At 37.5% G+C, this 14784-nt stretch overlaps 1 protein-coding gene across 6 annotated transcripts in view; it reads right to left on the minus strand.

The window, feature by feature from the left end:
* Positions 1-8750, minus strand: part of LOC117335710 (homeodomain-interacting protein kinase 2-like) — a 48353-nt gene extending 39603 nt beyond the window's left edge. For all 6 annotated transcript variants that reach the window (XM_033895884.1, XM_033895881.1, XM_033895886.1 and 3 more), the window contains exon 1: positions 8438-8750. The gene's annotated coding sequence lies outside the window, so the exon portion shown is untranslated. The remainder of the gene's footprint in view (positions 1-8437) is intronic.
* Between the last annotated feature and the right edge of the window lie 6034 nt (positions 8751-14784).

Genomic DNA, 14784 nt, shown 5'->3' on the forward strand with positions numbered 1-14784 from the left:
ATAAGTGCAATTTTTTTTCCAATATGGGATTTACTGGAAGTTTTCGTTGGGAATGACAAAGGAACACAATCTACAGAGGTATGAACTATTATTTTCTTATCCTCTCTGAGTAACATTACCATTCGTGATCAGTGATCATGAACTTTTCGTACTAGCCATGTCACGCGTTCGATCATGCGTGTCATCGTCGCTGGAGAACCAACAGTATCGACCAACCCAGGTAAATCTGATGACTGAACTGTAATTGTCTACTTGATTGAACTGAACTTAATATTCTGTGCTGCTGCTGAATTGACTTTATAAAATTAGAGTTATATTTGTATTGAGTTTAAGAGTGTAGACTGTATCATTGTATAATTGTTTCTTTTCAGGTTATTCGCATTGCGTATTTTGATGTGTGTAGTATTATATTCGGGGTCTTCCAGACGCTTGTAATGCAAACATGTGTATGGTGATGTAACTTCCGGTGTAAACTGTAAACATCCGGCCACGTGCGACCTAGTTGGATAATTCTGCATTTTTTTTTTCTCTCTGATTTTTCAGAGTATTATAATATTTTTTTTTTCATTAGAGGTAGGAGATATAATTTGGTATCACCCTTAAGTTATTTAATCATTTATTCATTTATTTACTTATTTTTTTCCCCATTTTGATTTTTCATAGTTTGATTGGTTGGTTTTGAACTTGTGGTTCTGTGTGGTCAGGTAACTGGTAGTTGTTGGTTTTCTTTGGTGATTTCAGTTTTTTTTTAATATTTGCTCAGGGTTTTCTTCTGTGATATTTAGTTATTCAGGTTATTTTAGTTTGTGTTGAGTGTTGAATGTTATATGTTTTGTGTTCAATGTTATATGTTATATGTTGATAGTTATATGTACACGTGTATGTTGATTTGTTTCCGTGTTTCTATCAAATTTGTGAATCCGCTTTAGATCTTTCGCGTTTTTGCCTGCTGTTTTTTTTCGCGATTTCTTTAGTTTTTGGTAGTTAGACTTTGTGTTGTTTTTCTATTGAAACTGTGATTTAGCCTATAGTAAAATCATAGGCAATTACTTTGTAATTTACGTATTTATTTTCATTTCATACAGATTTAGGTACTGTACTTTGGCGCTTTGTGGAATCTGTTGTGTTTGTAGAAGCTGTACTGTTTTCTTAATTACTAGTGACATTTTATCATATTATTATTCGGAATTTGTTCTTGTTCTACAATTTTACCATGGATAGAGATCATAAAACACAACTCATCAAGGTGCTGGATGAGATGGGACTTGCACCCAAGTGTAAGGATCCTGAGGAATTCAAGGAGTGGATGTCATCGTACCTACAAGAGCAAGGAGGTAGTGCTGATGTTAAGCCCAGGACAGAGTCCAAAGAACACCATATTGTTACTCAACAAGCTCGACTTCCGCCATTCAGTGGTGATCCATCTGCGAAGCAGGAACCCTCATATGACTTGTGGAGATATGAAGTGGAGTGCCTTTGTCGTGATTCTACAATCACTGAGGAGATGTTGGCTCAGATCATACATAGATCACTGCGAGGTAATGCTGGATTGGTGGCAATGAGACTTGGCAGCGGTGCAGCTATTTCAGAACTATTGACCCAGTTGGACAGCAATTATGGTGTGGTAGAGGATCAGGAGGCTTTAATGGGTAAGTTTTATAATGCGAGTCAAGGAGATTCTGAAGATGTTACCTCCTGGGGTTGCAGATTAGAAGACCTGTTAGTGAAAGCCACAAGGACTGAACCACTGTCAATGACAAAGCGGAACCATATGCTACACAGTAGGATATGGAAGGGATTAAGATCTGCACTTAAGGAAAGATCTGCAGCAAAGTTTGAGTTATGTCCAGGTTATGAGGATTTTAAGGTGGAGTTGCGTAAGATGGAATCAGAGATGGCTATTGAACAGAAGTCAACTATTAAGACAGCTACATCTAAGATGGCATGCAGTGATACCTGTAATGAAGATCCAAGGTATGAGAAGTTGGAAGGAATGATCAAGCAGCTGACAGCAGAAGTGAGGAACATGAAGTCTAGAGACGGCGAAGTGAAAAAGTCTGGTTTTGGCAACCAACACAACACCCAGCGACAGTATGATGGTGGGAGACAAGATTATGAGGATTATCAGGGACCTACATGTTATCGCTGTGGACAGGTTGGTCATTTTCAGATAGGTTGTAAGGTACGTTTGGATCATTATTCCGGTAGAGGGCGTGCTCGAGGAGGTTATCGTCGTTTAAACGGAAACGGTTCTATGGGACGGGGCCGCCGATAGAACCTGATGTTCCCCTTTCTGACACGAATCCTGGAGGGAAAATGGAATTAGTTGGTTCGGTCAACGAAGTTCAAGTTCGTGTTGGAGGTGTTGATACAAAGGCCTTATTGGATACTGGATCAACGGTATCGACCGTCAGCAAGTCATTTCACGAGACTCATTTACGTCACTTGGAGATTCAACCACTGGATTACTTACTTAATATTGAGTGCGCAGACGGGGAGTCTCTGCCATATTTTGGTTACATTGAGGTTGACATGGAGATGACAGGATTGGCTTCCGGACAACAGACACATGGATGTATTTTACTAGTTGTTCCAGACAGTCATTACAATAGTCAAGTGCCATTTTTGATTGGAACTAATGTCTTAACTGTACTTATGGAGGATTGTAAGGAGACTCATGGAGTTAGGTTTTTACAGGCAGCAAACTTACACACTCCTTGGTATTTATCATTTAGATGTCTATCGCTTAGAGAGAAGCAGCTTGCTAAGAGTAAGAATAGACTTGGAATTGTGAAGTGTGCCGAGTGTAGTAATATTACACTGAAGCCAAACAGTCAGGTGACCGTAGCAGCATACTTGGACAAAGAGTTACCATATCATAGAACATGTGCCATACTACAACCGACAGGAGAGGCTGTAACAGCTGGTGATGACCTTGACCTTACACCAGGGATAATCAACTATACTTATGGTGAGAGGATGCAGCTGAAAGTACAAGTTACCAATATCTCTATGAGAACGATGGTTATTCGTCCAAGAGCAATTCTTGCAGAAATTCAGCCTGTGACTATTGAGGATAAGCATTCTTCTTTTGAGGAGGAGGATATGCGTGATCAGTTCACAGCCTTACTCGAGAAGATTGACATAGACACAGATGGTCTGTCGGAAGAGGAAGTCAAGCAAGGGCAGGATTTAATAAAGCAGTTTGACGATATTTTCTCTAAAGGCGATGATGATATAGGATTTTCTGCAGCTGTACATCACCAGATACATTTATCCAATCAGGAACCGCTAAAGCAAAGGCACAGGAGAGTTCCACCATCCATGTATAAGGAAGTACAGGATCATTTGCATCAACTACTTAACACTGGAATCATCAGACCATCTCATAGTCCATGGGCATCGCCCATTGTACTGGTTAGGAAGAAAGACGGCTCGTTGCGGATGTGCATCGACTTCAGGGAGATAAACAAGAGGACTATTAAGGATTCCTATGCCCTTCCGAGAATAGAGGAGATATTAGATTGTTTGTCCGGGTCTAAATTCTTTACAGTATTAGATATGAAGTCTGGTTATCATCAGGTTGGAATAGAAGAGGATCACAAGGCAAGAACAGCATTTACTGTAGGCCCACTTGGGTTTTACGAGTTTAATCGAATGCCGTTTGGTCTTTCGAATGCGCCCGCGACATATCAGAGGTTGATGGAGGAATGTTTAGGAGATTTACATCTCAGAGTATGTTTGATTTACCTTGATGATTTGATTATTTTCTCCGATTCATACGAAGAGCACCTGAGACGAATAGAAATGGTCTTCAAACGTCTGAGGGAGTGCGGCTTAAAGCTAAGCCCGAAGAAGTGCAAATTCTTTCAGCGCAAAGTGGTATACCTTGGCCATGTTGTTTCGGAAGAAGGTATTGGAGCTGATCCTGAGAAGATAGTCAAAGTTCAGACTTGGCCCACTCCGAAGTCACCCGAAGATGTCCGATCATTCCTTGGTTTTGCGGGTTATTACCGTAAATTTGTGAAGGATTTTGCGAAGATTGCCAGACCATTAAATGACTTACTGCCAGCCTGTGCAAAGAAGAAAGTGAAGCGAACGTCGGTGGTAAAGCAACAATGGAGTTGGGGAGAAAAAGAGGAGAAAGCTTTTCAACACCTGAAGGATATTCTTTCTACACCACCCGTTTTAGCTTATGCTAGATACAACGAACCATTTGAGCTGCACATTGATGCCTGTGGATATGGCCTCGGTGCTGTGTTGTATCAGCGTCAGGATGGAGAACTACGGCCTATCAGTTATGCCAGTAGAGGACTTAGCAAATCGGAACGTAACTACCCAGCACACAAACTGGAGTTTTTAGCTCTCAAATGGGCAATTACGGAAAAGTTTCAAGATTACTTGTACATGAATAGGTTCACCGTGTTGACAGATAATAATCCTTTGACGTACGTTCTAACTTCAGCAAAACTGGACGCAACTGGTCATCGCTGGGTCTCGGCTTTAGCAGCATTCGACTTTGAGATCTTATACAGACCTGGGAAGCAGAATAAGGATGCAGATGCCTTGTCAAGATTACCACAGGAGAAAATCTCATTGGACAGCATCAAAGCAGTTTGTCAGTCGCTAGTTGACCCTGGCTATGTTAGTTGTTTATCCATGTCGGCCACAGCTGTGGATGTATTACTGGACCCAGAGGGTGGTAACTTGGATGGTATATCTAATAGACAATGGAGGAGAGAGCAATCTCAAGATCCAGTTCTGAAACCTTGGATGGATGCTGTTGTGGAACATAAGCGACCAAGACGCCAGAGTTTACCCATGACACGTGACCATACTATGTACTACCGCAACTTTGACAGCTTAAGGCTGAAGAGAGGTGTACTATATCGAGAAGCCATTATAGATGGGAAACCACGGGAGCAATTGGTGTTGCCAGCTCGGTATATCAAGGATGTATTACAAGGACTACATGATGACCTAGGACATCCTGGCCGTGATAGAGTTTTGTCTCTGTGCAAGGATAGATTTTATTGGGCGAGCGTCACAACTGATGTGGATGATTGGATAAAGAATTGTCCAAGATGTCTTAGAGCGAAGACCCTAACCAACATAAGAGCTCCACTAGTGAGTATCCACACGAGTCAACCGATGGAATTGCTGTGCCTTGACTATCTGTCGTTGGAACCATCCAAGGGAGGAATTTGTAACATATTGGTTATAACAGATCATTTTACCAAATACGCACAAGCCATCCCTACCAGAAATCAGACAGCAAAGACAACGGCAGAAGCACTGTTTAACCATTTTATAGTTCACTACGGAATACCAAAGAAGATACATACAGATCAAGGTGCAAATTTTGAGAGTGATCTCATGAAAGAGTTGTGCAAAGTGCTAGGAGTGTCAAGATCTAGGACTACGCCTTATCATCCGATGGGAAATGGTACCACGGAACGCTTTAACAGAACGTTGCTCAACATGCTCAGGACATTGGAGGAAGATGAGAAACGTAACTGGTCTCACCATATTGCACCATTGGTCCATGCCTATAATTGCACGCGTCACGACACCACGGGATTTTCCCCTTTCCAGTTGATGTTTGGGAGAGAACCACGGCTACCTATTGACATTGCGTTTGGCATTGAGCAGAGCAGTGAATCTACATCACTTCCAGAATATGTGGATAGCCTAAAACAACGTTTGAAGGATTCCTATCAGTTAGCATCATCATTAGCTGAAAAGGCCAAGAACCGACAGAAGATACAATATGACAAGAAACAGAGAGGAGCTACGGTACAAGTTAACGATAGGGTACTGGTCAAGGCCTTGGCATTTGAGGGAAAACACAAGTTGTCGGACAAATGGGAGGAAGAGGCATACATTGTTCTTGAGCAGCCAAATCCGGATATTCCCGTTTTCGTAGTCCAGCTGGAGTCCGGAAGTGGAAAGAAGCGTACATTGCACAGAAACAACCTCCTTCCCATAGGAACACTACTGTCGGAGACGGAGAAGCCTGTTCCAGCCAAACGCACATTCAAACCGACAGTACGCGAGGTATTGGAACATACTCCTGTAGACACATGCGATGAGAGCGATGAGGAAGACGATGTTTATCATATTATCGGCAGTGGGAATTCACATGATTTGGAGGGCAGATTACCTTCCGATGCACATGGTGAAGGTGCGACGTCTCAGGACCCGGATGACGATTTTGGTGTACCTGAGGATGTCGATCATGTTGTTCCTCTTGATGACGACCATCTCTCCGGAGGAGAAGATTCTTCAGGAGGGGGAGAACAACAGCCGGAGATAGAGGAGGCTGGAAGTGGTCCAAGAAAGAGCGCTAGAACCAGAAGGCAGCCTCAGTGGCAGAGATCAGGCGATTATTTATGTAGTCGGATATCGTCGTCGAACAGTCAATCATGGAACTTCCGGATGGGGTTACTGGAGACACTTGCAAAGAAGGGTGTTTTATCAGGATCAGCTCCGGATGTTGGACACACACTCATCACGAGCATTTTGCAGTCGGGATATGGATGATTTGTTCCGTATATTATTTTTGTTTACGTATTTAAAGATTTGTAGATATATATTAACTAGCAAGTGTGCACGGTATTGTGGAATAAGTATTCCATGGTCATAAGTGAAAATGGATATTTATTCATAATAAGTAATAGAAAGTAAATCAAGTTGAGATTATATTGAAATAAACATTTCTGTTGTTATATGCATACTAGTGTGTGACGAGGACGTCATATTTCAAGTAGGGGGAGAATGTAACAATGTGAAAAATTTGACAATGTATTGGTTTTTATTATGTTTGATATATTTTACCTCAGGTACGCGCCGCTCGCTGTTTTAGTCAACGTTTTTGCGGTGCGCGCGGACTTGTGTACGACTGTGCTGTTTACCTGTGTACGTTACCTGTCTTACATGTATGTTGTGAATTGTTATGTAAATGTGGTGTTGGAATGTTTCCTTATATGGTCATGTCCAGTGTCGTCTCGTTTTGGGTTTTGGCGGTCAATTTGGTGTCTTTGTCTTGTATAGTTTGATCAGACATAGAGCCGCCGAGGTGAAAGGATGTGTGTTTGAGTTGGTCCGTTAAAGGTTAGTTCTTTTAAACTCTAGAAGTCATATTTTATATTTTGTTATTTGGTATTTATTGGACGCGGTCGATTTCGTTTTGGTGTTCATTATCTAATATATTATTAATTTAGGAAATTATTATTTGTTCTAGCAGAATACTGACCGGCACTAGCCGAGAGTTTTTTTCATGAAACATCTGAAACCCCAAACCCATTGTTCGGGTACGTATGTACATGTATTATGTAAAATTTATAGATACATGTTTTATCATCAATGGAATTATACTTACCATAGATATAATAGGGAATATTTTATTTGTGTAAATTATTCTATTTATATAAGCAAAGTACATGCACGCCAAATGGCGGGAAATGTTAAATAATCAAAGTTTCACCGTGTAACATGTCCATAATACCTATAATGGTGATAATATATATTTACTGTTTTACTATTTGTATTGTAGGGTTTATTTTATATGAGTAATAAAAGATTGGAAACTTCAACTCGGTTTGGATGATTTTGTTCAAATTCACACATTTATGACATGTTTTTTTAAATACAAGTTTGGGTGGTAGAAATAAAAAATGTGTTTGTGCTAGCTATATATATACTAATATAGTGCTGTTGCCAGTTCAGTGTTGGTGGTCACTTCAGAATATACGCAGCCATAAATCAGTATCATCAGCACTCATGTTACACTTACCAGCATGACATAATTTAAAAGATATAAAAGTTTCACAATAAAGGATTTATCCTTGTACAGATGTACGTACGATAATATAAACGTGTAACCATGTGCAAGCTAAAACTTACTGTACATGTTTACTAGACACTGATTTCGAGTTCACAATAAATCAACTGATTAAAATAAGGCCTGGCTAAATTGAAACTGGATAATTTCAACAATTCTAGCGATGTTTCAGCCCTAATCCATAACAACGTCGAGTAATGCGTAAACACCTGGACCGAACCTTAAATGGTAAAAACACCCGCGTGTTACTGTGTTACTCAGCACATTGTTGATGATTCGTGACTACAGTACATGTTTACAATCGATATTGTTACAGAAAGGTGTGTGTTGGATTCAGGCAAACTTTCGATCCAGACATTTCTGTTACAAATAAATGAACCACCATCCAACAGTAACCGGTCATAATATGTTGTACACCATCCTATATCATCGAAGCCATGCGCACAAAATAAGGAAACATCCGTCAAAACACGCGGCATAACCTTGAGGCAATGATGACCCCATTTCCAAAACACAGTAAACAATTGAAATAACACAAGCACAACGACATCGACAATAGTCGGATCATGTTTGAAATAAACATAATAAACTTACCTTCTCTCCTTGAAAGAAAAATTAGAGAGAAAATACGTTGTTTTATCGTAAAATGACCACTTATTCCAACCCAGTCATATCAACAAAGCAGTCTCGGTGTGCGTGTTGTAATTCCTCTCCATGTGTTGTTCTTTTCCGACGTTGTAGATCACTTCTTCATTAAAATCACTACGGTATTAAGTATCCCCCGTGTTTAAAAGTAAAACTATGTACAATGAGCTTCTACAACCCCCGAAAATTTGGCTCAATTCGAGCCATTTCTTTATAAGCACATCATATTCTCTTGCTTTCGGGGGATCAACTCGAGTTCAGGTAGGAGACTCACAGGGGAGATGTGTATGATATCCGACAAGATGGCGAATAATTACGCCAAATAGTTGTACTTGTTGACAACGATCTGCATTTTTATTGATCCATTTTATCAATGCATGATTTCAAAAAGGATCCGCCTTGTGATATATATCAATATCAATTGATTTGTCAGCAGTTGTTAATACAAATACTAAATAATTTGTGCACATTTCCTAGAAATCCGACAGGAAGTCCTTTCGTGCCTATGAGGATAATGTAACCACGTGATCTCATGGAAACCAGTGTCGAGGAAGAAAGGAGGATATAACCAATCGTATGAGTTCTTGGCAAGTGCGCTTTTTATGAACACTTTTACGGGTTGTTTTAACCAATTGCAATAAAATGATAATTAAATGTAATTTGTGTAGTTTCTTAGTTTAAAGTAACATAAATTCAAGGGTCTATATATATATCAGGCTGGTGTTAATATCCGTGCATGCAATAGGCAGATCAAAATGCCTAAATTATTTGATTTTGTTAATGAGTAGCTTTTAATTGTTTAACGAATGCTATATCTCATAAATGACTGCGACCTCCTACTTGCTACATTAATTTTGGCTGAAATGTCGTTAGTCCTTTTCCATCCACAATGATTTCCGACGGGTCCCACTTGACCTGATCATCAATCACCACGGACTTAATATCACCAGAGACCTATCAATACTTTAGGCCATTATTAGAAGGACGACACAGCTATATAGCAGTTTGAATCATTTTTGGCTCTCTACTGTACTACTCTAAATCTGTGGTGCTAATACCACCGTGTAAATTGTAAATTAAGGTGTTGGTATTCATGTTACATGGTACATATAGTACTGCACTGCATTTAAGAAGATTCAAGCTTGATTTTTTACATGTGACGCGTATCAAATATATGGCCTCTGATGTTTTTAAGATTTTAAATGGTATATCGCCATCTATTTTACAAGGTCTTATTGAGAGCAGAGACCTATATACTAATATAGGTCTCTGTTGAGAGGAAAGAAGTTTTTTACAATCTTAGACAGGATAATCTGGTCAGGATTCCTAAGGTGAACACCTCCATTTATGGGAAGAGATCTTTTCGGTTTACGGCCTCCCAGGTGTGGAACAGCTTGCCGAATCAGCTAAGATTAGTTGAGATGATTACGAGTCTTTACGGAGACTGCTCCGCACCTGGGATACCCACTGGGTGTTATAGCCTGAGGCACTGTGTGTTATAGGCGTATGGTGGCAACTGCCTCTTAGCATTATGTCAATGGGGAAATGCGGAACAAATGTAAATATTCGTTAATGATTTAAAAATAGAATTTATATAAAAAATGTTCATCGATAGAATCAAAACTAACAAGCTCTTTTCACTTATGTTTGCAGCTAGATGTTCTTTATTTGAAACACAGGAGTATTTACAGAAAATGTAATTATCATTAGAAGAGTACGGTTGAAAATGGAGTTTAATTGTCAATAATAATAAAACAATAAATAGCCATCTCTAGGAACGATGTTTAAATATATAGAGAAGAATCGGTTCTATACGGAAACGAGGACATTGATTTACTGTAGATAATGTTTGCAGAAAAAAACTTTTTATTTTGAAATATTGTATCTCGTCTTGCTTTTATTGACACTAATGTAAATAGTATTTCAATGAAAACGATATCGATTTTTACGATTTCAACTATTTTATTTCCCTCAGCCGCACTTTGTGTGGAACAAGAGGTCACATTTATACAATGCAGTGATTCACATATTCTTAAACATTATCTTTGTAGATATGGTAAATACATTGATTCGTATATTCCTGAACATTATCTTTGTACATGTAGTAAATGCAAAGATTCATATGTATATAAGTAATAATTTTTGAATATTGGTAAAATCTAAAATGTTGTGATGATTGTATACTAAAGCCTGTTTCGATGATATGCGTGGGAAATAAACACTTTTGGATCCTTAATCTAAAACGTGACTGTTTGGAGATACCAGTAACTATCCTGAGATCTTTAATAGTATTGTTTATAAACAACGATATTGCTATCATTTTTTGTAAGTTGATGGTTACAATAATGATTTTCTAGTGTGTATGGTGAAAGTTAGACCAGCTGGATGTCTTTGTCTTTCGGTGATGTGTATGTACTATTATCCCATAAGTTGTAAACCTCTCGAAATAGAATTGAATTCAATTGTCACCACACGGAATCACTGCACACACGTCATTCCCACGTACGTCACCCATCACCCTAAATCAATTCCTGTTGTCTTATTCACCTGGTCAAGTGTGAAAGGACGACGCTCACATCGTCAGACAAAGCCTTGAGGGCATGTCCATCACACATCCTGGCAATAGTACATACCCAGGAGGTATCAGATAATCAGACTAGAGTGCCCAACTACCATCGGTAATTCTAACTCGCACCTCATTGGGACGGTTCATTCCCACTTGGCCAACATGTTGTTGCTATATAAACATTACCTGAGTTTACCTGTGGAAAATGTAGGTATAGTCTGTTTCAGTATACGTATACATGGGACTCAAAGGTGACTAACAATAAAAGTGAAGAAAATGTTTAAGAATACATGTACCTTTAAAAATATACATTCATGTGTACGTATTAATAACAGAATACATATACTGATAATTTATTACTTATGTTAATAATGATAGTACACAACACTTCAAAACTGAAATAATGGAAAAATCTTTTATAATTAAAAATGCACCACATACAGGTAACAATGATATACAGTGTACTTTCAATCATTTTTTTTCTTGTTCTTTTTCCCCTTTCAATTAGATATGATTACTATTTTATAATAAGCAACTAATTCTTACAAATTGAATTATTGTTTCAACAAAAATAAAGGTGCATCTTGTTAAAATCACATAAAGAGTTAACGGCATAAACTTCAATGATATGTAGTCAAAACTGTTTATAAGAGTATGTGTATGTAACCAACACAAAAACAACCAATTGTTATTCCCTCAAAATTACAATAAACAGTATACACCTTGGTCCAATCATTTTACCAGATCCATTAGTTATTTTTCTCTGAACACTTACTGTACTTGACGTTACTGAAAATAGATTATAGATTGCAATGGCAAATGCCCAGATTAGGGTTGATTTCTTGGAGAATGGTAGAGTATCAAGCTGGAGGTAAACCATTCGCAAAGAAGAGGAAATATCGCCAACTGGAATGGAGACTCTGCAGACTCTCAAGATGAGACTACGAAACAACACGATGGATGTGACTGCATATGCTGATGCAATGAGGCGTGACAAGACAAATATGTCTAGAGGCGCACACATCAGCGAGGACAAACCTTGGTTTGACTCTGACTTAAAACGTTTATTTTATAGTTACAAAAACGCTTTGAATATATTTAACAAATGTAAATCTACAGAAAATCACAAAAATCTTATTGATAAAAAAAGGTTGTATAAATCGACCGAAGTCATTAAAAAGAAAAACTATATTAGATTTGAAGGGGACATGTTGGAATACATGAGGAAATTTAGTCCGAAACAGTTCTTCAAGAAATTTTCAACTTCTAAAGCATCCGGTCCCGAAATGAGTATGAGTGTTTTGTATAATCATTTTAAAGATATGGCTGCTGAGGCAAGAGATGAAACTTGTTCTGCGAATATTTTTGTAAACGATCCAAATGAAAGCTCTGTGCCACTGTTTGAAGAATTAGACTGCCCTATTACTATGGATGAAATTGATAAAGCTATTCGTAATTTGAATCGGGGAAAATCACATGGAGTTGATGGAATTTTGAATGAATGTTTTTTAGTTGGTAAAAATTTATTACTGCCTGCCTTATGTACATTATTTAATAAAATTTTGGACTCCGGATGCTTCCCTACTGACTGGTCCGTCGCTATTATAACTCCGGTCTATAAAAAAGGTGTAAAAACAAACCCTAATAATTTTAGAGGCATTAGCCTGTTGAGTTGTCTTGGTAAATTGTTCACGTCTATTTTAAATACGAGACTTCTGAAGTGGTCTGAATCATATGATGTTATCACGGATGCTCAGTTTGGATTTCGCAGTGGTCTCAGTACGGTAGATGCGATTTTTGCTCTACATTCAATTATAACAAAAACTTTTAGTGAAAATAAACGCTTGTATTGTTGTTTTGTTGATTTTCGTAAAGCGTTTGATAGTGTAGACAGAATAAACCTGTGGTATAAACTGTCAAAATTAGGAGTCAGAGGCAAGCTTTTACATGTTATTAGATCAATTTATAGTAATGTTAAATCCTGTGTAAAATTCAAAGGATACTTATCTGAATTTTTTGAAAACAATATCGGTTTATTACAAGGCGAAATTTTGTCGCCAATACTTTTCTCTATGTACGTTAATGATTTTGAGTCTTTTTTCATCTCTAAATGCAACAGCAAATATGATTTTGAAGAGTTAAGTTTATTTCTTATGTTATATGCTGATGATTTAGTCCTGTTTTCGGAATCTGTCGAAGGTCTACAGAACCTACTAGATAACCTGGACGATTATTGCTCACAATGGAAATTAACTGTGAATAGTCAAAAAACGAAAGTTGTGGTTTTCCGTAAAGGCGGTAAAATTCGAAATAATGAATCGTGGACTTACCACGGGAAAAAACTTGATAGTGTTGACGAATTTTCTTACCTTGGTGTAAACCTTAGATACAACAATAAATTCACGAATTTACAAAAAAATTGGCGGACCAAGGACGTAAAGCCATGTTTGCTTTATTTTCTAAATGTTCAAATATGAGTTTAAATTGTAAAACCATGCTGAGTTTGTTTGATACTTATGTAAGTAGTATTCTGTTTTATGCATGTGAAGTGTGGGGCTCGACCAAAGGACCAGATATTGAAAATGTACATGTTCTTTTTTGTAAGAAATTACTTAAGGTTAAAAAATCAACAAATAATGTAACAGTTTACTGGGAACTTGGTCGTTTGCCCTTAGAATATACACGCAGATATAGAATTATTAAATATTGGTTCAAATTACTCGACACAAAAAACTGTATTTTGAATACTGCATATGATTTTTTATTAAGTAAAAACACTGGTTTATGTTTTAATTGGGTACACGGTGTAAAGGAGTTATTATGCTCTTTAGGTTTCGGCGAAATATGGTTCTGTCAATCACCAAATAACTCTGAAACTATTTTACCTTGTATACGACAAAGAATTTTTGACCAAGCCCAACAGTATTTGAGAGATGCATTAGAAAAGTCCTCGAAATGTGTTTTATATAAACATATTGTGGATAATTTTTCTATTCAGTTTTATTTAACTAAGTATATACCTATGAAATTCAGAATATGTTTATCAAAACTACGCATGTCTGCGCATTCCTTAGCAATCGAAACTGGCCGCTTTAACAATATTGATCGAATTTTGAGACACTGTTTAATTTGTAAATCAACGACTGAGATAGAAGATGAATACCATTTTGTATTAATATGTAATAAGTATACCAATTTAAGAAGACGCCTCATTAAGAAATACTATTGGCAAAAGCCTTCAATGTTCAAATTGATACAGTTATTAAGTGTACAAAATATCAAAGAATTAAGGCGCTTAGGCAAATTTATATTTGAAGCAAACAAAATCCGATCTTTATATCTTTAATCCGTACTCCACTTTGTATTTGTACTGTAGCATTGCTGTTCTATGCCATTATCATGTATTGTTTTGTTTATAATATGTACTTATGGGCCGTATGGCCTACAGTCAATAAAGAAATTGAAATTGAAATTGATGCAGCTTCACATCTTATCCACTTGGAGTATTAAATCCAGGATAATGAAAATTATATACCCTTGATCATTCAATTTCATAAATGGACCTAAGTGATTATGATATACTTTGAGAAATTGAACTTGTGTATTCTAAACATTATATACAAGTGTAATTTAACATTCAATTTCATAAAGCAACTTGAACTTGCAAGGGTTATGATTACCATATACTCGTGTTAAAGGAAGTGACAATTATATAGACTATTATTTCTTT

This window comes from Pecten maximus, chromosome 10, assembly GCF_902652985.1.
Source record: "Pecten maximus chromosome 10, xPecMax1.1, whole genome shotgun sequence".
In the NCBI taxonomy this organism is placed as follows: domain Eukaryota; kingdom Metazoa; phylum Mollusca; class Bivalvia; order Pectinida; family Pectinidae; genus Pecten; species Pecten maximus.